Here is a 23,434-nt window from a genome sequence, read left to right on the forward strand (position 1 = left end):
TATGTACAGTATGTATGTATGTACTGTATGTATGTACAGTATGTATGTACAGAATGTATGTACAGTATGTATGTATTTATGTATGTATGTATGTATGTATTGTATGTATGTATGTATATATGTATGTATGTATATATGTATGTATGTACAGTATGTATGTATGTATGTATGTATGTACAGTGTGTATGCGTGTGTGCGTTTGTGTATGTAAGTAATAGAGCGTCGCTCCTGTAATACGTTTATTTCTTAAGTTTCTCTGAAGCATACGAACAATTCATGCGGTATCTTCAATGATTGCTTCACTTAATAGTTGGTTGATGATGGTGTCGAAGATGTCTGCCTTTGCACTCCCGTTTAAGCCGAGATGTCAGAAAAGTTCCCCGCATTATTGACTATACATCCCACGCGAGTTCTTCGATAGCGAATGATGAATGGAAGAATAGCCAGCCATTCACCAGACATTCTGTGCTCATGGTACGCATTTCCGATTACTGCATGTTTATGCTCACTGAGCGCTTTTCCACTCACTGGACCCTTTTACGCACTTGCGAGCAATTTTTTTTTTCAGACATTGCCCGTTAGACATTTCGTCTGTTTTTATTACAGTCTGTTTTATTAATGATCACGTTTTCATGGCCGTCTAAACCGGACATATAATCAAGAAAACAGTTAGAAAAAGTTGAATGCTATCTATATCTTGTTGCATGATAACTTCAGAATAATACAGTCTAAAATGTAAATATGAATGTTGAATTTGTTATTTATTTGTCTTACGTGTAATATTTATGTCATGGAAGATCTAAGTAATCCATTAATTTCTTACCGAATGAAGTTTGTAGATTGAATATTACATTTTCTTTGGCAATGCGTAAAGTGATTACTTACTTTTTACGCACTAGTGTTTCAAAGTCTCACTTTACGCGCTGATAATAGTGGGTAAAATACAACTTTACGTATTTTCCTAGGAAAATGTAGTCATTGCAATGACGAGTTATTAATTGTAGCATGGACGTTCTAAACCAGCTCAGTGCCAAAATCAGATTTTCGAGTTATTGAAGAAAAACTGTTTAATTTTGTAATTGTGTTATATGTGATACGCTGTCTGTACACAGCCATAGGAACGACTTACAGACGACTTACAAGGGAAGGGTTTCGGCTCGAATAGGAATTTTTGGTTAAAAATTTGTACAGAAGCTTACCTCATAATGGTGATGAAGACCGTAAAAGCATTCATTTGTGTAACTCTCCGTTTGGTTAGTATTGGTCAATACACTTCTTTAAAAATGTACATGAGGATTCTCTATAAAATGTATGAAACAGCATGGAGCAGAGCAATAAGCACAACACGCAGAAGCAATACCTGAACAATCTTCTGAACCACACTCCAGTGCTGAAAAATCAAATGCCACCTGAATTACATTTTTGAAGTCCGAGACTTGTTCACGATTCACGTAACCAGCTGACTGCCAGGAATACTGAAGCATAGGGCGGTACACTGGAGCAGACAACTGGTTATGAATAACAGAGTGCATTTTCATTATAAACACTCGATTTCCCAAACTAAGTTCTGGATTCTCAGCAAGAGTCCTTATGTAATCTGGTATCCTCCGAGCATATATTTTGTATTGTCTAAGGAAATAGATATCCAGAGGCTAGATATATTTAGTTTTTTTTTTTAGGTAGAATGATTATACATTGCATGTCCTAGCCTTGGAATGATTGATTTATTAAGATTGTGTCCTTGTGCACATTCAATGAGTCACACAACAGTGTACACTTTTGATTAGCTGCAATATTTTCAGACAGAACTTTGGAGAAAAATATTCTTAAATGGACTTTAGACATTTTACCACTCGCACTAGCTTCTAGGCTAGGCTAGGCTTACGGGTAAGGTGTCCCATCCCCTTAACTTGTGCAGTGCTCTCCCCACCCCTCAACTTGTACAGTGCTCTAACAGACAAACCACACATTACGCAAACGAATGCTTTTGGGAGCTTTACAGAGATGTAAAGATGGGCCTGTAGACAAATTTGGGATACAAAATTCCTGTTCGAGCCGGAACCCTTCCCTTGTTAGTGCTTAGCGGGTCTTGCAATGCATTAGCCTCGACATATACAGGGACATCACTTTATTTTTACTTGCATTTTTATTGTACCTGCGTTTCTGAATGTACTTGACTCTCACCCTTTTCACTAATGTTCTTGCTCCCGTCAGCCACACAAACTTACGGCCGCTGTAGGAAACGAAATCTGCTAGCAGTGAAGTAAATAGTACAGAGTATAGTGTGTTTCAGAAATATGCTTGCGTTTTCCATAGAAGGGAGAGCCTATATTATTGACGCTTATTTTCAGGGGCAGGTATTTATGGAGATTAATTTTATCATTTGTGTTTTTTAATATTGGTGTCGGCGGAGATTGTTGGAGATTGATTTGTACTCTTGTTGGATATTAATGGAAATTTTGGAAAGTACAAGTATTTTGAAATTGGAGTATTAACTCAGTATGAATATTACTTTCCAAATAATTAACATTAAAGATTCATTGGATTCTGGTAAAGGTGCGGTATGGCCAATAGACAATAGGCTATTTGTTGGATTGAGACTGTATTTAACACACATTCATTAAAAATGGAAAAAAAAACTTGCAGCCCTCAAATAATACTTCCTAATTATTAGTGAAATGTTGAATTCTCCGTCTTTTGAGTTCACTAATGTAATTAGAACACCTGGAATACCAGTAATGTAGCCTACTTGAATGGGCAACAAATTAAAATGAAAAAATGTCCGAAAAAAGAACTCAGAATATGAAATTCGCTATAAAACGACACAATAATAATTCGCGAATGTGTTCATATTTCGCTATTAGAACTCTATTTCGCGATTTGTCGCGATTGTTTTATCCGCATATTATTAATCACAATCACTTAATTCGTAAAGATTAGTAAAAATCTATTGTATATCTATTATGTCGTGATTTTCGCGATCTCCGTAAATATCCTCCCCTGCTTATTTCGCACAGGTACGGTTTGTAGCATGACTGAATAACTTTATCTGTGTGGACTGAACAGAAGTGAAGATTAGTGTTACCGAAAGTACGGTAATATGCTGAATAAAGTAGCCATTTATAATGAATAAAACCGCCTGAGGAGTTGAATTTGTGGAAAAAAAATGTTACTACTCTACTGTATTTTGGTAAAATACTGTAAAAGTAATGATCAAACTGAAAATCCTAATATCGTATTTCCCTGTAACATAAATGGATACACTACTTTTCTCTCCTCCTATAACAAGTAAAATGATTTGTTTACATATTGCACTAGTAACACCAAAATCCTGTAATGGAACGCGGTAACAGTGTTTCCGAGTATAGCCAGGTTAATGTTAAAAATGTTGGTAAAAATAAAGCGATGTCCCTGTAGAATATTTTGACATACAAAACTACAGGGACATCATTTTATTTTTACTTCCATTTTTATTGTACCTAAGTTTTTGAATGTACTTCACTCCCACCCCACAGATACAAGACCGAATATACAGTCATAGTAGCCTTACGGTCGTAGTAAACAGTACGTTCCAAAAATATGTTCGCGTTTTCCAGTGACGAAAGAGCTTTCAATATTAAATCATTTTCGCAAAGGTACTGTCGTCCATTTGCCTACGTCGGCGTCGTCTCCCGGTTTCCCCCACCAGCTTTTATTCGCCAGCTAGTGGCTGGGCTGACTTAGCTCTTTTCTGAGAACATTAATTTCTGTCAGGAATTGGACGTCTACGTGATATTATGCAACTGTTTAAAATAACTTAAATAGAAGGGCCTCTTTAAGTAGTTAACTGTCACGTGATTTCCTCCCTTTCTACGACCCTACGACATAACCATTTGGACGGACAGTAGATAGTATGTCTGAGTAATTTTATCTTTTCGGATCGGGCAGAAGTGAAGATTGAATTTACATTACGTAAGGTACTCTTTTATAGAGTAGGTACAGAATTATTTCAACATGAGTTACTAGTACGAAAGACGAAACTGGTAATTGGGGTTAGGTACAATAATCTATAGTGCGATAATATGCACATTAGAACTGAAGTCTGTATCGAAATGAACTGCCACCATTTAAAAAAATGTGTTTAAATATCCATATTATGATTATTTTTCAATTTAACTTAATTCTCTATATTGTACGCTAATGTGCTGTAGACGGTATAATACTGGGTGTTCATTTCAAAGTGTCATGACGTCACTGTTGTTGGGTCACCGATTTGAAGCGAGTTTCAGCTTATATGTTAGAGAAGTTGCCTATTATTTAAGGCGTTCTTCAATCTGAACTTCAGAACGTGTACGGTATAACTTGAACGTCGTAGCAACAGATGGCGGTCTGTACGGTCTGTGTGCTACCATAACCTCTTTCGAACTGTGTTTTGCGCCGGCAAGTCGTACGCAGGGTATTTGTTATCATCGGTTGCGTACGGTAACATTCCACAACACAAATCAAATGCTCCGTGTCCATGTTGACCGTCGAAGTTAATGTCAACAAATACGTAAGTAATCGTCTTAACCCTCTCCCCATATCCCGACAGTACGTATTTCCAAACAGTTCACATTCCTGCCACTACCGGCGTTACCGTACGTATCGGTACGTACTCTTCAGAATGAACGCCGTACTTGCTAGGCAACTTCTCTGCCTCTTAGGTTATACACCTCTGCGGAAGTGTAGGAAGATTGAATTCTCTAGGCTCATCGGCTAGCCACATGACGGCATACAGCGAGCCATGACACACTTTGAACTGAACACCCAGTATAACATACACTGCATAATGAATACGTCCACATGGACAGCTCAGTTTGTGAGTAAAACCACTCATTGTGAATACTGTACTGTACTTTGATTAAACAAAAACCTAATGAAAATGATCAAACTCAAAATCGCGATATTTCCTAGTTTAAATAAATGGATGAACTACTTTTCTTCTCTCCTATACCTAGTAAAGTGATTTGTTTATATATATTACGCCAGTATCATCGAACTCCAGTCGTGGAAGGGGTAGCAAACGGCGTTCATCCAGAGGTATAGCCAAGTTAATATTAAAAATGTTAGTAAAAATAAAATGATATCCCTGTACAAATTGATAAAAATGGCAGTTAACTGGTTTAGAACTTCCATGCTACAATTATTAATGTAAAGTAACTTATCTAATCTTTCTTAATACTGGTATTGTTAGAGATAGTATGTTGTGACATTCTGCACAGAAGTCGCTTTGTTCCCGTCACGCACTTCTACGTGACACAGGTGATAGCGCATACTGTCTTGTTGCGCAATGTATCCTGAACCCCTTGCATTATTACGACGCGTGCGCCGTGGCGTCGCCGTCGTGCTTTGTTATAAGGGATTTTGTATTCATTCGCGGACCCGACCGTCGGAGAGGGGTGGCATCGCATGCTACGTCCCGTTCTCAGTAACCGCTCTCGCACCGAAGACTCCATATAGCTTCCATTTCCGGACAAAATCCATTCTTCCCATTGAGCTCGAGTAGCCTGGAGTAGACAGCTGATGTAAAGAGAACTGCGAACAGGAGGTATTGTTACTCCGCGAGTGCGATAACACCATTGTAGTACTGTAGGAGACACCTATAATTGTGAGAAAGTGCGACAGGATTGGATACGGAAGCAGTTGGTCTGTGACAGACAGCACCACCCACTCGAACGGCTGAATTTGTGCTCTGCAGCTGTGCTAAGTTAATGTCGTTTTTCTGATACGACTCTAGTGATTTTAGCTTCATTTTCCAGATTGGGTGAAGTAACTGGTAAGTATCTGTTATTCCGTCTGACCTTTTTGTGTATGGAACATTTTGAAATTTGAGTTGTTTTCTGCTCTGTAGCACAATGAGCCTCATTTTCTTTATATTACCTCATAACACTAATATATTTCAGTGCACACTGCATACGTGATTGAGCAGATTGGGTGAAGTAACTGGAAAATATTTATTATTCCGTCTGACCTTTTTTTGTATGGAACATTTTGAAATTTGAGTTGTTTTCTGCTCTGTAGCACAATGAGCCTCATTTTCTTTATATTACCTCATAACACTAATATATTTCAATGCACACTGCATACGTGATTGAGCAGATTGGGTGAAGTAACTGGTAAATATTTGTTATTCCGTCTGACCTTTTTGTTTATGGAACATTTTGAAATTTGAGTTGTTTTCTGCTCTGTAGCACAATGAGCCTCATTTTCTTTATATTACCTCATAACACTAATATATTTCAATGCACACTGCATACGTGATTGAGCAGATTGGGTGAAGTAACTGGTAAATATTTGTTATTCCGTCTGACCTTTTTGTGTATGGAACATTTTGAAATTTGAGTTGTTTTCTGCTCTGTAGCACAATGAGCCTCATTTTCTTTATATTACCTCATAACACTAATATATTTCAATGCACACTGCATACGTGATTGAGCAATACTATAGTAACTAACAACACCTTTGAAATAGGAGATATTCGTATCTTTAACAGAAATAATTAGGTACACTTCTTGAAAATGATTTTAATTTTCTATATTAAAGTCTATTACGTAACGAGCAATACTCCTTAAAAGTAATTTTTAATTTTATATAATATCTTGTGCATCTGAAGAGCAAATTCTGTCGCTAATATTTCAGAACCATGGTCTACCATATTGTAACTAAAACAATAAAATATGGTACTTTGGAGCATGACAAGTTCTCAACTAATAATGTTTGCAAAAAGTGTATTTGGTATTTGTTATTAATATAATTAATTTAATAGGCTAGCACATCCAGGGGAATCTTCTTGCAAGCAAGGGAAATATGGTAAAACTTGTTTCTTTAAATCCATGATAATTTTAAATGCATTTCTGTCTCCGCGTATTGTTACATTTATATTTATTTTGCAATTTTTGGGCAGCGTTTTCTTTTGTGAATCAACTTTCATGTTTTTTAGGAGAATTCAAAAGCCACTAAATTAAGAAATAAATATTTCGTTCTGATTTAAAAATTATTTTAATCAAATCCTGTTTTCATTGAATTGAATTTCATTGCGAGTTGTTTTCATGTTTACGTGTGTTTTTGAATTACATTCATATGTTTCTTATCACGGCGTTGAAACACCTTGGAAAGCTTTAGTTCCATTACTGTATTACATGTGAACTGTGATGTGCTCGAAAGTTGAGCATCTAATACACCTTAAATGGTGGGAATACCTTTAACTGGTACGTAATAAGACAACACATATTACGATGAAAAGCACGTGTGAGGAAGTATTGCAAAGCCAATTAAGTATTTGCATGAACGTCCGCCATCTTGAAGTAAAATATCTATACAAAAATAATGTTTATTATTATTATTATTATTATTATTATTATTATTATTATTATTATTATTATTACAACCAGCACTATTATCATAACAATTTTCCCCTTTTTCGTTGTTATTAGTATTACTTATTTTTCGAAAAGACAGCATTACGTTTTTCACACGCGTGGGATTCCGAGTGCCGCTATAGAATAAGAACGGTGACGTCACTGATTCATTCTCACTGTCATTCACTTTCTTTTTATATCCGCACTGCTCGCTTTATCAGCATTTCTTGCAATCCTTTATCTGAAACACGCACACCGAACATTGTGATGGAAGTTCATTTCAGTAGTGATTGTGTTAAATCTTGTAAATAAATTATTTGCAGTGATTCAAAAGGAAAAAAGTAATTCTATTTAAGTATACAAGTAACGATTAATATAATCATGGAAATGGTGATGCGAGTAAATTACTTTCTCATTAGAGAAAATATTATTGGTGATGCTGCGGGAAACTGATTTCGAGATTTTTATAGAAATATATTCCCAGCATCGCTGATACAGAAATAGTAATTTATATATTTTAACAAGTGACTAAAGAGGTACTTTTTTTTTACTAGTTCGGTAAATTAGGGGACCAGCTGCCTAAAACCACGGATAATGAAAAGCACCGTTTAGTTACGAGTCGCGTTACATTTTCGTTTTTGATTTTTTCATCACCATTCGGATATTTGCAGAAAAACGTGGTAACTCCCACTAAGGAACAAGATGCGTGTAGAGTATTACAGAAATGGTAACGGACAAGGTTGCCATATGTTCCAATTGGCGGAACATATCCCGATTTTCATATAAAAGTCCCGAGTCCCGCTTCGATTCGAGATGGGACGCAAAAAGTTCCTCTTGTACAGGGACATCATTTTATTTTTACTAACATTTTTAATATTAACTTGGCTATACCTCTGGATAAACGCCATTTGCTACCCCCTTCCACGACTGGAGTTCGATGATACTGGCGTAGAATACAAACAATCACTTTACTAGGTATAGGAGGGAAGAAAAGTAGTTCATCCATTTACGTAAACTAGGAAATATCGCTCTTTTGAGTTTGATAATTTTCATTAGATTTTTGTTTAATCAAAATACAATACATTATTAACAATGAGTGTTTTTACTCACGAACTGTCCATGTGGACGTATTCATTATGCAGTGTATATTATACTGTCTACAGCACATTAGAATACAATATAGAGAATGAAGTTAAATTAAAAAATAATCATAATATGGATATTTAAACACATTTTTAAAATGGTGGCAGTTCATTTCGATACAGGCTTCAGTTCTAATGTGCATATTATCGCACTATAGACTATTGTACCTAATCTCAATTACCAGTTTCGTCCTTCCTACTAGTAACTCATGTTGAAATAATTCTGTACCTACTCTATAAAACAGTACTTTACGTACTGTAAAGTCAATCTTCACTTCTGTCCGATCCGAAAAGATAAAATTACTCAGACATAGGTTACTATCTGCTGTCTGTCCAAGTGGTTATATCGTAGGATCGTAGAAAGGGAGGGGAGGATCACGTGACAGTTAATTACTTAACGGGGCCCTTTTATTTAAGTTATTTTAAACAGTTGTATAATATTACGTAAACGTTCAATTCCTAACAGAAATTAATGTTCTCAGAAAAGAGCTAAGACAGCCCAGGCACTAGCTGGCGAATAAAAGGTGGTGGGGGAAACCGGAATTCGACGTAGGCAAATGGACGACAGTACCTGTGCGAAAATGATTTAATATTGAAAGCTCTTTTGTCATTGGAAAACGCGAACATATTTTTGGAACCTACTGTTTACAATACCGTAAGGTTACTATGACTGTATATGCGGTCTTGGATCTGTGTGCAGGACGATTGAACTTCATTAGTAGAAGGGGTGGGAGTGAAGTACATTCAAAAACTCAGGTACAATAAAAATTGAAGTAAAAATAAAATGATGTCCCTGTATAATCTTCTCATTACCTAGCAAATATTTTCTTCTAGGCCTAAATAATTACATTAAATTTAAATTAATTTTCTCAAAAATCTAGGTTTGTACATTGGAAAACGAATATTTTGGCAAGTGTAAGGTTTGTGACAGTGAATTAAATGGTGAATATGATATTTCTAAACATTTAAAACGAGACGTTCATCAGAAATGCATGGCACAGAGAATTGGGGGGGAAGAAAAAAACTCGTTGAAAATGCTAAAATCCAGTGAAAAACCGATATATAAGCTCTGAAAATGTGTACTGTGTGTTAAATGATAGGTTTGGAGCAGTAGTATCCTAAGGTACAAAATAAATGTGAATTTAGATATCAATAAAGTGTATGTCATTGCAATCAATTAATAAACATTGAAATTTAAGTCTTTTAGAATTGTGCTTTGAAATCTGTGATACAGAACTACTATTAAGTCATTAAGTTAATAAATTGGTATAACAGATTATTGCTACAAGCCTTTCAGAAAAATGACAGAGAAACATGATGTAACTTACGGCCAGATAAATATTGTTTATACTTGAAAACCTGTATCTAAAATATGTTTTTTCATTAAAATTGCAATTTTGAGATCCGTGTTACTTTTTTCAAATGCATATAAAGGGTTAATATTTATAGGCCTACTTTTTTTTGCGCAGTCATGAAAATGTCAACTCTGCCCATATTCATATCACTCTTTCTTTAAGACAAAATGTAAATACTGTATATGATGGAAAAAGGATGTCCCTCGTTGGTAGATCTACAATCTGGCAACCCTGGTAACGGACACATCTCCCCCGATAGTTACTCTCTCAAACGTTCCACGTTAAAAGAATAGGCATGTCCTCCCTAGAATAATTTATATCAATTTTTCGGCCATTTGAACTTGCATTGATAAGACATGATACAAATGGAAATTGAAAATTCTGGAATTTTCCTGGAATTTGTGGATTTAGTTTCCATTGCAGACAGTGCAATGAAAGAGCACGATGAATCAAATGAGATTTCCAAGAGAATCTTCGAAAGATTCGAAAAGAATTGCGGCACTGTGTGCTAGGTTTACAGTAGTACACGTCTTATTTTGTTCACGAGCCTCCATTGTTCCTTAAATCAACATATGAGGAATTCAGCACCGTTTGGATCTGTTTTCAGTTATAAACAAAATAAATCTAGCCACTGTATCAAATACAAAAATAAATAATACTACAATTACATATCAGTAAAAAATTTAGGGGTATATTTAGATTCAAATTTAAATTTTCAAAGTCAAGTGACCTACATATGTAAGAAAACTTTCTCCATAATTCATTCCCTCAAACACTTAACCAACGTTTTACCTCTCAGCCTTAAAAAGAACCTGATCCAAACTTTAGTGATGCCCCACTTCGATTATTGTGATTCTCTATTCACGAATCTAAATACTGATCTTGCCCATAGACTACAGCGTGTTCACAATATCTGCGTTCGTTTCGTTTGTAACATTAGAAAATTCGATCATGTAACACCGTCACTAGAATTGTTGTCTTGGAGTCCACTTAAAGAAAGAAGATTCTTCAACTCTCTCTTATTACTATTTAAAATCATCCACACCTCCACACCCTCTTACCTAGCATCTCGTTTTGTTTACCTTTCACTACCTCGAACCCGGATCATGTACCTTCTCTCTATTCCTCTGCACATAACATCCTTCTACTCATCATCTTTCAGCATATCTATTCCGCGCCTCTGGAATTCTCTCCCTGACCATGTCAGAGACTGTCGGACAATATCAAAATTCAAATTTAAATTAAAAAATCACATTCTAGTTCGTGGAATTGCTTGTTGAACACATGTCAGGTTGCGCAACTTCACCTTAACCCATGACATATAGTAAATATTGTAACTATGCTGTTGTAAAATTGACAATTAATATGTAATGTATTTATTATTATTATTATTATTATTATTAATAATAATAATAATAATAATAATAATAATAATAACTGCCTCCCATTGGAGGTAGCCCAGAAGGACTCAGTATACTCTCCTACATGAATTTTGCAATATTAAATGTTTACATAAATTTTGTAGAAAGAAAATTAAAATGAACATATATGAATAGAAAGGAATAAATAAAAAAAATTAAACAGAGTGAATATGACGACTCAGAATTTGGCAAGAGCGTTTCAAAACTGAAGTTATGATGTCAGCAGTAAGTGTCTGTGGTAGTTCAAAAGTCTTTCTGAAGCGTTCAAAGAACTTGGGAATCACACCACGAGCTCCAATAAGAAGACCAATCACCTCAATGTCTTCAAGCTGGTATTTTGCTTTGAAGTAATCAACTGTTGGCAGATAAATGTTGATCTTTTCTTGATTGACATCCTCCGGCTGGCTACTCCCCGTTTCAATCCTTATGGTACTACCACTACTACTACTACTACTACTACTACTACTACTATTATTATTATTATTATTATTATTATTATTATTATTGTCAGTTATCAATATCATCATTGCTATCTCTGTTTTCTTTCTTTTTTCTTGTATTAGCTCGATGAGAGTTCTATAGCGTTCTTTTGACTCTGTTGACCCTCTACAGGGCTTTAACTTAATTTGTATTATTTTCATCAGTGTTTGTATTTCTTTTTTGTATTTATATGTGCTATCTGGTAGGATGGAAGAGAAGGCCTTATGGCCTTAATCCTGTCAGATTAAATAAATAAATAAATAAATAAATAAATAAATAATAATAATTATTATATTATTATTATTATTATTATTATTATTATTATTATTATTATTATTATTATATTTCAAGGGTTATAGATAACTTGAACGCCGACCTCGATGCTGGAGCTAGGATGCTTGGAGGCTACTTTTGTGGGTTCGAATCCCCTCGGTCATGGACGTCTGTCCTTTGTTGTCGTAGGAAAAGCCACGTCATGAAATCCTCGCTACGTGTGAATGTCCAGTACACGTACGAGTATGAAAAACTGAACGCCTCATGACAGGACCTAAGGAATAAGTGAAAGAAGAAAATAGCCTGAACATAATGGGCGCTGGATAGCCTAAGGTTCGCGAAATAAAATCGTGCAATGACTGCATTTTCAATTAAAGTTTTCCCCGTAAGTGAACTGTTGTCTTTCTTGATCGAATCTCGATGCCGTGCTGCAGCACATCTTCGTTCGTAATTATTCCCAGACACAGACTGATCTCTGTGCTAGGTTTGGTGCTTCGTAATCAGTGGTTCTCTCTTCGCTTGAATTGGTTTCTGTTTTAGATCTTGATCCCGCAAAACCAAACATTTCCATTACATTTGAAATTGCTCGTGATAAAAGCAGTCTCATTGTTATCAGACCTTTGTACTCGAATCGATCTCTGTGCTCATTTGTAACCTCGTCAGTTACACGGCTGCGGTGTGAGTTGTGCAGGTCCGGCTGTGCAGTATAAACAAGCGATGGCATGTTGCTTCCTCATTATGAGCATCATAACAAGTTAGGTTGCCCGATTACCGGACACTGCTTTCTGGACAGGGAACAGCTATGTTGTTTAACAATTTTAGATTAAAATAGAATACTATTAATTCATAATTTACTATTTTAATACTATCATTTTCCTAACTAATATATCTGTCCTATTCATGGAGTATTTTATGACTACCCACACAACTACCCATCACCACATAATATATATATAAATAGTGAACACCTATATTTAAACTATTAATAATTGAAGTACGCCCCCGAACAACGCTGTTTAGAACATTTTCCATTTTGTACAGTAGACACATAAAACAATCTATACTAATAATAAATCTGTAGCCGAAATTTTTCTGGTAATTTTCGATTTTCCAAAAATAATTGGTCCTAACATATATAATTAACCACCCTGAAACCGAAAACCGCATTTTTGAAATTTTTGTTTGTGTGTCTGTCTGTATGTTTGTTACCTTTTCACGCGATAATGGCTGAACCGATTTATATGAAAATTGGAATATAAATTACGTTCGTTGTAACTTAGATTTTAGGCTGTATGGCATTCAAAATACTTTATTTAAAAGGGGGGTTATAAGGGGGGCCTTAATTAAATAAATCGAAATATCTCGCTTATTATTGATTTTTGTGAAAAATGTTTCATAACACAAGTTCCTTTAAAAATGATTTACGATAAGTTTTATTCTTTACAAAATTTTGATAGGACCGATATTTAATGAGATAAATGAGTTTTAAAATTAAAATAACGCCATCTAAGACGGTGCAATGAATTAAGAACAAATGACTTCGTCTATAAGGGGCCTTGGACAACAACAATCGAAACAGGGGCCTTGGACATCAACACTCGAAAGCTATTAAACAGAGAATGTTTCTGTGTTTGTATGAAGTAGTATCAGAAGTTAATTAACCGATTTGTATAATTAATTATTATTTCACCATTGGAAAGTGTAGTTTCTCTAGATGGACATAATGCTATAATGTTATTACAGTAACGTCTGAGTAAATCGAAGCCAGGTAAGATTAAAATAGCTTCTTATGCACAAAAAATTTGATATGCTATTTTGTACATTCGTTTTCTGTATTTCTTAAAATAATATTTATGTACACTCATTCATTTTAATCTCAGAGAATTAACGAACAACGAGAGTGTATTGATTTAGTATGCAGTAATAGTACGTTAGCTTAGCAATCCATTATTTTATAATTCAAATTTTAACTATGCTCAATTGAATCGTGTTAAAATACATAAAATATATATGCAATAAATGCAATGCAAAAATAATTGGGTAATGTGCAAAGCAGATTATCTTGCGCTGTTGTAAAAGTTGTTCCCTGGATCAAACGTCCTATTTTAATTATGTAATTACTTTATATTTACTTCTAACAGATGCAGCGGAGCGCACGGGTACGGCTATTATTATCATAAAAATGAACAATAATTTAATCCGCATATCAAGGAAACAGGCACATTACATCACAATACATATGAACTCTTAATCAGCTGTCTACTACTGAATGTTTTAAAATTGAAGTAGTTTTATAAGGAATAACAGTGGAACAACGATGTATGTTACTCAGTGGAACAATGCTGTATGTTTTCTATTGATAAACACTTACTAATAAGACATGGATTTGTGATCTTATAAACATTAAAAACAAAGAAAAGGCACAAAAATAACCTAATGCATATAACACTTTAAGGTTCTGTAGCATGTACATACAGTAATCACTTTTTACATCTTGACTACACAACTTTTAACACTATATCACTTCGGAAAACGTATAACTTGTCTTTCTTGTGTAAATTTTTATATTACCGTGTTAACATGTTTCAGCCTGCTATCGGCCATCTTCAGAACTGGTTTTTGCTGGTCTTGGCGCCTTTTGTTTGTTTTTCCTGTGGGGGTGTGTTTGTGTAGTGTAATGTGGAGACAAAGAGTGTGTGTTCTGAAATTGAGTTGTGTATTGAGAATTTCGTTTGAATGTCTTTTGTGTGTCTGTATATTTCATATTGTTCTAGTGTGTTTAGATTCTTGCTTTTTGGTTGGATGTGTAGAATTTCCATGTCTGTGTTGATGTCTCTGTAGGTGTGGTTAGCATTTGTGATATGTTCTGCATATGTGGAAATGTTTTGTAATTTTGTTATGGCTGTGATGTGTTCTTTGTAACGTGTCTGAAATGATCTGCCTGTCTGTCCTATGTAGAAGTTGTTGCAGATGTTTCACTTGAGTTTGTATACGCCTGCATGGTTGTATTTGTTTGTTTGTGTTGTTTGTGTGTTGAGATGTTTTGTAGAGTATTATTTGTTCTGTATGCGATGTTGTAATTTAATTTCTTGAATGAGGTTGCTATTTTGTATGTGTTTTTTGTTTTCGTATGTTATTGTGATGTATTTTTTGTGTTCTTGTGTTTGTGTTGTATTCTTATGTTTTTTGTGATTATGTTTTGTTCTTCTTATTATGTTGTCTATTATGTTGGGGTTGTATGCATTTTCTTGTGCTATGTATTTGTTTTAGTTTTTCTTTGTAGTCATGTTGCTTCATTGGTATGTTGAGTAGTCTATGTACCATTGTTCGGAATGCAGCTTGTTTGTGTTGTGTTGGGTAGTTGGAACAATGGTACACAAGCTATCAATCAGTTGACAGAAAATTTTGTGCATTGCAGTAAGAAAAAACTATACAGCGTTGTTCCACTCATCTTATTTGGAAGTTTTTTCCAGGCACCTCTTTGCCTTTCCCGCTTTTGTATAGCTTTCCAGAGTCCCGTAGCTTCTTCCGTTTGATATCATTCCACTCAGACATGTTAATTTTGCGTTTTCTCGACATATTGAGACGTTTTATATCGCTTGGTGAAACATGCAAACTGCCTGCGTCCGCCATCTTGTTTGCTATACATAATTGTTCCACTGAAGTGGTTCAAATGTCTATTACTGTCACTTGGAGATGGATATTCGACATTCCAGTGTGTTTTTCATGTGTAAGGTGTGCTATACGTCGATATTCCATTAAAAACTAAAAATCTTAACAAATGTGCTATACAGCGTTGTTCGGCGGCGTACTTCAATTATTTTTAGTATCCATTCAAATACTTTTCTCTCCCTACTACTGCTTACTCTATATTCCTATCTAGTCTGTTCCTATGGTAAACACCCAGCTTTCATAATAAGATTGAAGTTTTGTTATTCAAGATCATATATTTAGATATTTTATTGTATACCTTTCATAGCTTTTTATCAGATACAGAATTCTCAACATCTATAATCACACTTCAGTCAAAGCTTTCACCTTCTCTTCCCGCTTAATTTTAACTCTAAAGAGGAATTTCTATAATTATTCAGATCGATAGCGTTTAGGGTACCATTTATTTTTATAGTGTATGCAACTATATCGTGGATGCTTATACACTAAAAAAATTCTCAAATCATTTGTTGCTGAACAATTTAAAGCTATATGGATTGCGTCTTCAGTTTGTCCGCTGTTTGAATTAGTGGTCATTGTTATTTTTTGCGGCTTGAATTCGAGAGAGATAGGTGGACAGAAACAGATACAGAAAGTAGCAGAGGAACAGAAAGAGAGAGAGAGAGAGAGAGAGAGATTAATAGGGATATCTTATGCGACGTTTTACCGCTAGATAGCAGGAGCGTTCCATGCGGCACAACATGTTGTAGGGCTATGTTATGTCATATGCTACAGTTGATTACGTTTTCCCGCTTGTTGGTTTTCTGTGCGTGTCAAAATTATATTTACAGTTATTTTGTATAACCTAGTATAATTTAATATAATTCAATATTTTCTACCTCATAATTTAATTTAATTTACAATAAATAATAATGTAAATCTGTATAATATTGAGCGATTCCCCGAGATGGGTGGGGAAATCTGCAGTATGCAGAATATAGATATGAGTAAATTGAATGTTCATGAACCTAAACGAGAACTCTGAGAACGAGGTGCACGAATAAAAAAAATAGGAACTACCGGGATGTCGAAGGTGAATATTGCCCTCTTTAATCATTAATATTTAAGAACCGTACGCTAAAAACAGGATATGCAGCCACCAATGTGTTTTTTATACGGAACGGACTATCGAGATTGAATTCCTTGTATTTTTTTCTGTAGTTGCAGAAAGATCAAATGCAATTTTGAATAGGATGATATAATATGATCGCAGTAGTATCACGATTAGTCGTGCGTTTTGTAGGTTAAGGGCATGCAGTTTTTAATACTATGTGGGATGATTTTGAAAATTTGAAGTTAAGACATGGTTTTAATAATTAGGGTACAGTACATTAAAAACATTATTCACGAAATGGGTTTCACTACGGATCGTCCTGGATAATAAACATTCCAGTTTATCGAGAGTTTACTGCAGGCGTAAACTTCGGAGACTCCTACAACAACTGCATATAATCTAAGCTATCATAGCTCGCTGTCGAGGTTGCATATGTTTTTATTAATTTTTCTTTTTCCTCTTCCGAAATGAAACTATAGTCAACAATTCCTTACTTGAAGTAGTTACTTTTATTTAATAGCTAGCACTTTCGAGGCGCAATTTAATTACTTATATTTTTTAAGATTTAAAGCATATATTCAGAATATTTCGGGACCTGATTGAAAACAAAAAGCTTTCCCTGGTGTTTACATATAGGAACATAACAAAAATTTGCCGTTTTTAGTTGTTTTTAAGAGTATTTAATATACGTACTAATACACTACGTATATCCTCAATGTTTATATACTGAAAAACAAATGCACACGCAAAGCGCATCCCTCATATTACACGTACGCTGTCTGTTGGTGCTAGTTCAGGATATCTCTATAAGTGTACGAAAAACTAAAATGGGAATTCACTCTTTTGTGAAGTCAAAAATTCGATACCGATATCAGTAAATTCTCTTTCAGATTCTGAAAAACGTTCATTCGTATAAAACTAACTTTCTTAAACATCCGATGCCCAATCATTCTCAAAGAATAATCTACAGCCTGAAGACATTATTTTTGTTGTCTTCTACGATGAATATATTGCAACGTCTCAAATATACGTATCGCTTTCTCATGCGTAGGTGTTACTTCCTATTGTAGTCGGTAGAAATTGTATTTCGATACGTTTTACACAGCCCAATAAGTTATACTCATGTAAAAATGCATGCACATGCATCCGTTACTCTAGTTCAGTATGTCAACTGATGTTTTGAAGTTGCAGAATAACAACAACGTAGCTAACACAAACATCTGAGTAAATAACAAACCACATGTAGGGAAATAATATGACGGTGAACATATGAATTCTATAGTACTCAAGTAGCTCTTTGTTTTTCAGTAAACAATTTAAGACTTCGATGAAATTTGATTTGCTATCGTCATCAACCCAGTTGTGAATAATTATGTACACCGAAATACCATCTGTGAGATCTTTGTTGGATTAAGAAACTTTGGTGCAAGTTGTCTGCGAGTACCAGTCTCTTATCATTCGACCACTGCTCCATACAACAGTCTGCAACTTAAAAATCAATCTCACGAGAATAACACATACTTTCTAATACGTTTACATGTTTCGTAATAATCCTTTTCCTACAATACCCTTCTAATGATATAACTATTTATTTTCATCTCTTATTCGAAAGACATACGTAAGATCTTGCTTCACTGGTTCACTCAAGCATAGCCAAATGTTGTTAAGCTTCGACTATAGTAGGTCTACAGAAAATCACGGCGTCCGTCGAACCACTTTGTTGGTTCTGGAGAAAAACTGTAAAGTGGTTCGCCGGTCGTCATAATTATTTGTATTAAATGCTAATTTTACCCAAATTTAGCCAGAGACTATTCATGTTAAAATGTTTGTCACAATCTGTTGACACAAAAGTGTTGTTAACTGTATATCATGCATATTATAGTCGCGACGCTGTTATTTCGGGCGTGACTCCTCTTCTTTACTTACCTCTTAGGAAATGAAGGCTCTATAAAGTCTAGAGTATCGTTCGCCATTTTTGTTCTTTTGTTGCCAAGTTACCAGACGAGGGATCTATTTACCAAACCGTTAAATATTATCATGTCGTAGCTCCTATGATAATAAATCAAACGCACTGTAATTCAGCAAATAATTGAGCGGCAAATAACGTCCTCGTGTGCTTTCCGCGAACGCCAACGAAAGATCCAAAATGGCGGGCGATTATATTAAGTATTTATCCAGCCTTAGGAAATGCATAACATCTTCATCAGCGAATCACAAAACGCACACGTTTAAATGTAGCCGACCTGCAACGTGATTGGCTGCCGAAAATTAGAGCGACGGGACTATAAGCCTATACATAGTCATCTGTAATACAGGGTGATTCACGAGGAAAGGTAAAAAATTTAGGATATGTATCTTAGGCCATTTTGAGTGAAAAAGTTCATATGAACATAGGTCCGTTTTCGAACGATGGCGAAGCTAGATGCATTTTTTGGTAAAACGTCTCGCCACAATGTGAATAAGACGTTACCATATGCTGCTGACGTGAGAACGTGAGACAAGGTCACCGATCGCAATGAATGACGTAACATTGGAATCTGCATTGTGAACGATGTAGATAAGAGGAAGAAATCATGTGGTGGGGCATTACAAATGTCCATCGCCTGCCCTTGTCTGATGTAATGACACAGAACCCGCAGATAACACAAATACACTATCATCAATTCACAGCAGTTCGGTTAGCTAACTACAGTACAGTAGTTATACAGGTACAGTTATCGGAAATGTCAAGTTGTGTTTTTCAAGGTGCCTTATAAATTTTCGATTACAGAATACGCCGATATTGTGTATGTTTATGGTTTGTGTGATGGAATTTCCTTGCATGCCGTCCCTGAATATGAACGGCGCTTTCCGAACAGAAGGTACCATATCGAAGAGTACTTACTGTCTATGAGGTTGGATGAAAGACTTGGCATAGAAAAGGAAGGGGAAACGAGAGAGTCACTAATCGACCGTATTTTGGATGCGGCATAAAGAACAGCCACGAGCAACTGTCCCGAGCGATGAGCGCGATTCACGCCCGAACGCAACAGTGCATTGAAGCAGAAGGAGATACCTTTGAAAATTTGCGAAATCATCGACACCGACGTCTAGAATATTAGATATGTATACATACGTGAATATAAACTTTAAATTTGTCCGTTATCTGTCTCTAAATGCGAGTTAGTACAATGGAATCCCAGAAGTTTTTGTGAAGTCAAAGAACCATATCTCCGTACCCATTCGAACTTCATATTCATATGAGCTTTTTGACTCAGAATGACTTCAGAATTCACATCCTAAATTTTTTACTTTTCCTCGTGAATCATCCTGTATGGTACCTCATTATAGGATAATCGTTATTGTATTGTATTTATTTACATGTCATGGTATTCGTACATCGCTTCACAGTTAGAATATGGAACATTAAAAAAAATCTTAATAGTACTACAAAGTCTTAATTATAATCAATCTAGTTGAAATATATTCAGAAGAATTTTACAATGTAGTCTACTAGTACACCACAAAGGTTTAGTATTGATACTTAATACAAGACATGCAGCGTTGTTGAATGTCATAAATTCACCTAGAGAATAGAAGGCGTGAGAGAAATTAGGTACTTCTTTAATTTGTCCGTCACAAGTGTCCATACAGGGTGATTCAAGATGAAAGGTAAAAAATTTAGGATTAAATTCTGAAGTCATTCTGAGTGAAAAAGTTCATATGAATATAGGTCCGTTTTCGAACGGTTACGGAGATATGGCTCTTTGATTTCACAAGAACTTCTGGGATTCCATTATACTAACTCGCATTTAGAGTCAGATAACGGACAAATTTAAAGTTTATATTCACGTATGCATACATATCTAATGTTCTAGAAGTCGGGGTCAATGTTTTCGCACATTTTCAAAGGTACCCCCTTCTGCTTCAATGCACTGTTGCGCTCGGGCGTGAATCGCGCTCATCGCTCGGGAGAGTTGCACGTGGTTGTCTTTATGCCGCATCGATTAGCGCCTCTGTCGTTTTCACCTTCCTTTTGCTACACCAAGTCTTTCATCCAACCTCATAGACAGTAAGTACTCTTCGATATGGTACCCTTCTGTTCGGAAAGCGTCGTTCATATTCAGCGACGGCATGAAAGGAACTTCCATCACACAAACCATAAACATACACAATATCGGCGTATTCTGTAGTCGAAAATTTATAAGGCATCTTGAAAAACACAACTTAACTCTTCCGATAATTGTACCTGTATAACTACTGTACTGTAGGTAACTGACTGAACTGCTGTGAACTGCTAAGTGATAGCGTATTTGTTGTGACATTTGTACACCCCACCACCCGGTTTGTTTCTCTTCTACATTGCTCACAATGCAGATTCCAATGTTATGTCATTCATCGGTGACCTTGTCTCACTTCAGCAGCATATGGTAACGTCTGATTCACATTGGGGCAAGACGTTTTACAAAAAAAAAAATGCATCCTGCTCCGCCATCGTTCGAAAACTGACCTATATTCATATGAACTTTTTCGCTCAAAATGGCCTAAGATATCGTCTCCTAAATTTCTGACCTTTCCTCGTGAATCAACCTGTATTATAAAAAAATCCCAGGCCTGACCGGGATTCGAACCCGGACCGCCTGCGTAATATGCTGAAGGTCTGGGCACTCAGCCACCGCAGAGCTATATTGTATGTGTTCTTGTAGTGTACTATTTATGCTAGATATAAGCATACGTATTTTTTAAATCTATATATATATATATATATATATATATATATAATTTGAACTGGTAATGGAAATTACGGGAAAACGGCTGAACGGATTTTAATGAGTGACCCCTCATTTTCACGCTTGGCATCCCCAAAGTTTTTTCGGAAAAGTAGTAGTTTTTAGTGAAATGCCAATTTTCCTACATAATTTTCCTATTTTCCAAAATCCATCTGTTGTGAGTTTTGAGAACTAATTTTATTGAATCACGGCCGACTTGATTGAATTTCAGAACAAAACACACTACAATAAACAATAGGCTATTACACGAAGGCCATGACCTGCAGGATTGCCGACATATTTAGAGCTCAATTCAATTTGTTATTAAAAACTGATTCTGCAGTGTATAATTTTCTGAGTACAGCTGTGTATTGGATGTTCAAATCTACGAAACTTCAGGTGGTTTGATGGCATTATTACCATTACAAATTAAATATTATTATAGTTAATATCATGATGCATCTATTTTTTATTAATTGTACATAATATTGATGACATGAAAGTGAAACATTTTGAGGTTATGTAAGTAAATGTAGAGAATATCTTAATTTAGATCTTCATTTCTATAATTTACTGAGTGGCTGCTATATATAACTACAAAACTTAAGTAAGATAATAATATTGTTATTAAAAATCAAATATTTTTATACTTATTAACCCAGTGGGGTTGGGTCTTTTTCATATAACCTCCTTAATGGCGGTGTAGTGTAGATATTGATATGTGTCATTGTCTTCAGTATTGGCTCGAGAGAGCGCGAAAATTACAGTTCCTAAGGAAAGATCAAAAGGTATTACTTACTGATAAAATAAGCGGCCTAGAAAGTTTTGTAGTCTCCAGATCATTTCAGCAAGATCTCTTAGTAGGATAAAATGATTTTACGCTCTATATTTCAAGTTCTACATGCAGCAGCTATACGAAAATGCTGTTGTTCGAAAGCTTAGCAAACCTGACATTTTTTTTTTTTTTTAACTTTTGCCTACAATCCACAATGACCTGAAATAGCTACTGCTATCGTCCTGACATTGATACTTACGTTTTCGCGTTGAAACTCAAAAACTGAAGTTGGATAGGTTCAAGAAAAAGTATTTGGCCTAAAAAAATCCATTCAGAGGGAGTATGTTTCATTATTATGGAAGCAAATAATTATCAAAAAGACAACTATTCTTCATTGAAAATAAATCTGAAACATTTTTATTTCAACGTCTAACAAACTTAGTTTGCAGCAGAATTTGCTGCACAAGCCACTAGTTTGTATCTAACTATAACACTAACGTCAGTACCTAATCGTGAAATAGGGATCCTTGGAGATTTAGTAATAATAATAGTCCTGAAGTGAATATCAATAAAATCCAGCCATTAGCTCTACTCGAACAGAGAAAGTGGAAGGCTATTGAATGCACTGCGCGCCTCCCAGTTTAACATGAGCCTGAAAGGGAACTGATGGCGAGCGGGAGTCCATTACTTCCTGCGCTCCAGGCTTCATATACGCAGACTGCTCGTCTCTGAGAACATGACTTACTTCTGTGAAAGAGTGCAGCCGTCTGAAGTGGAAGAAGCTTTTACGACACGCTTTCAAGGAACAAATGTGACGTATTATACAAGCGTGTGTTAAACTGAGCTCTGACAATCGACGACAATGACGTCCGTCATAACAATCATCAGTCATCAATCATTGGACTCTACTATGAAGTTCATTGCTGCCCCAGTTGCTTCAAGCCATCTCTTCTTCAGTTCTTCTGCTGTCCTATGTTTCATTTTCGTATATATATTACCTATACATATCGATTTCAGATAGAAATTAAAATTTTCCCGTCACTCATAATTATTGTCCTTTAGTCGGTTATTTAAGAGGAGTACAGTTTTAGAAAACGTT

The 23,434-nt window shown here is 35.4% G+C and overlaps 1 protein-coding gene across 2 annotated transcripts in view; it reads left to right on the top strand.

Annotated features, from left to right (window-relative positions):
• The window catches only part of LOC138697538 (probable sodium/potassium/calcium exchanger CG1090), a 171,817-nt gene that overhangs the window by 62,008 nt on the left and 86,375 nt on the right, over positions 1-23,434 (top strand). The window contains exon 1 of one of the 2 annotated variants that reach the window (XM_069822859.1): positions 5,407-5,794. The exons of the other annotated variant lie outside the window; for it this stretch is intronic. The gene's annotated coding sequence lies outside the window, so the exon portion shown is untranslated. Of the gene's footprint in view, positions 1-5,406; positions 5,795-23,434 lie in introns of those variants that run through there. 2 annotated transcript variants of the gene reach the window in all.

The sequence above is a fragment of the Periplaneta americana genome, chromosome 4 (assembly GCF_040183065.1).
Source record: "Periplaneta americana isolate PAMFEO1 chromosome 4, P.americana_PAMFEO1_priV1, whole genome shotgun sequence".
Lineage (NCBI taxonomy): Eukaryota > Metazoa > Arthropoda > Insecta > Blattodea > Blattidae > Periplaneta > Periplaneta americana.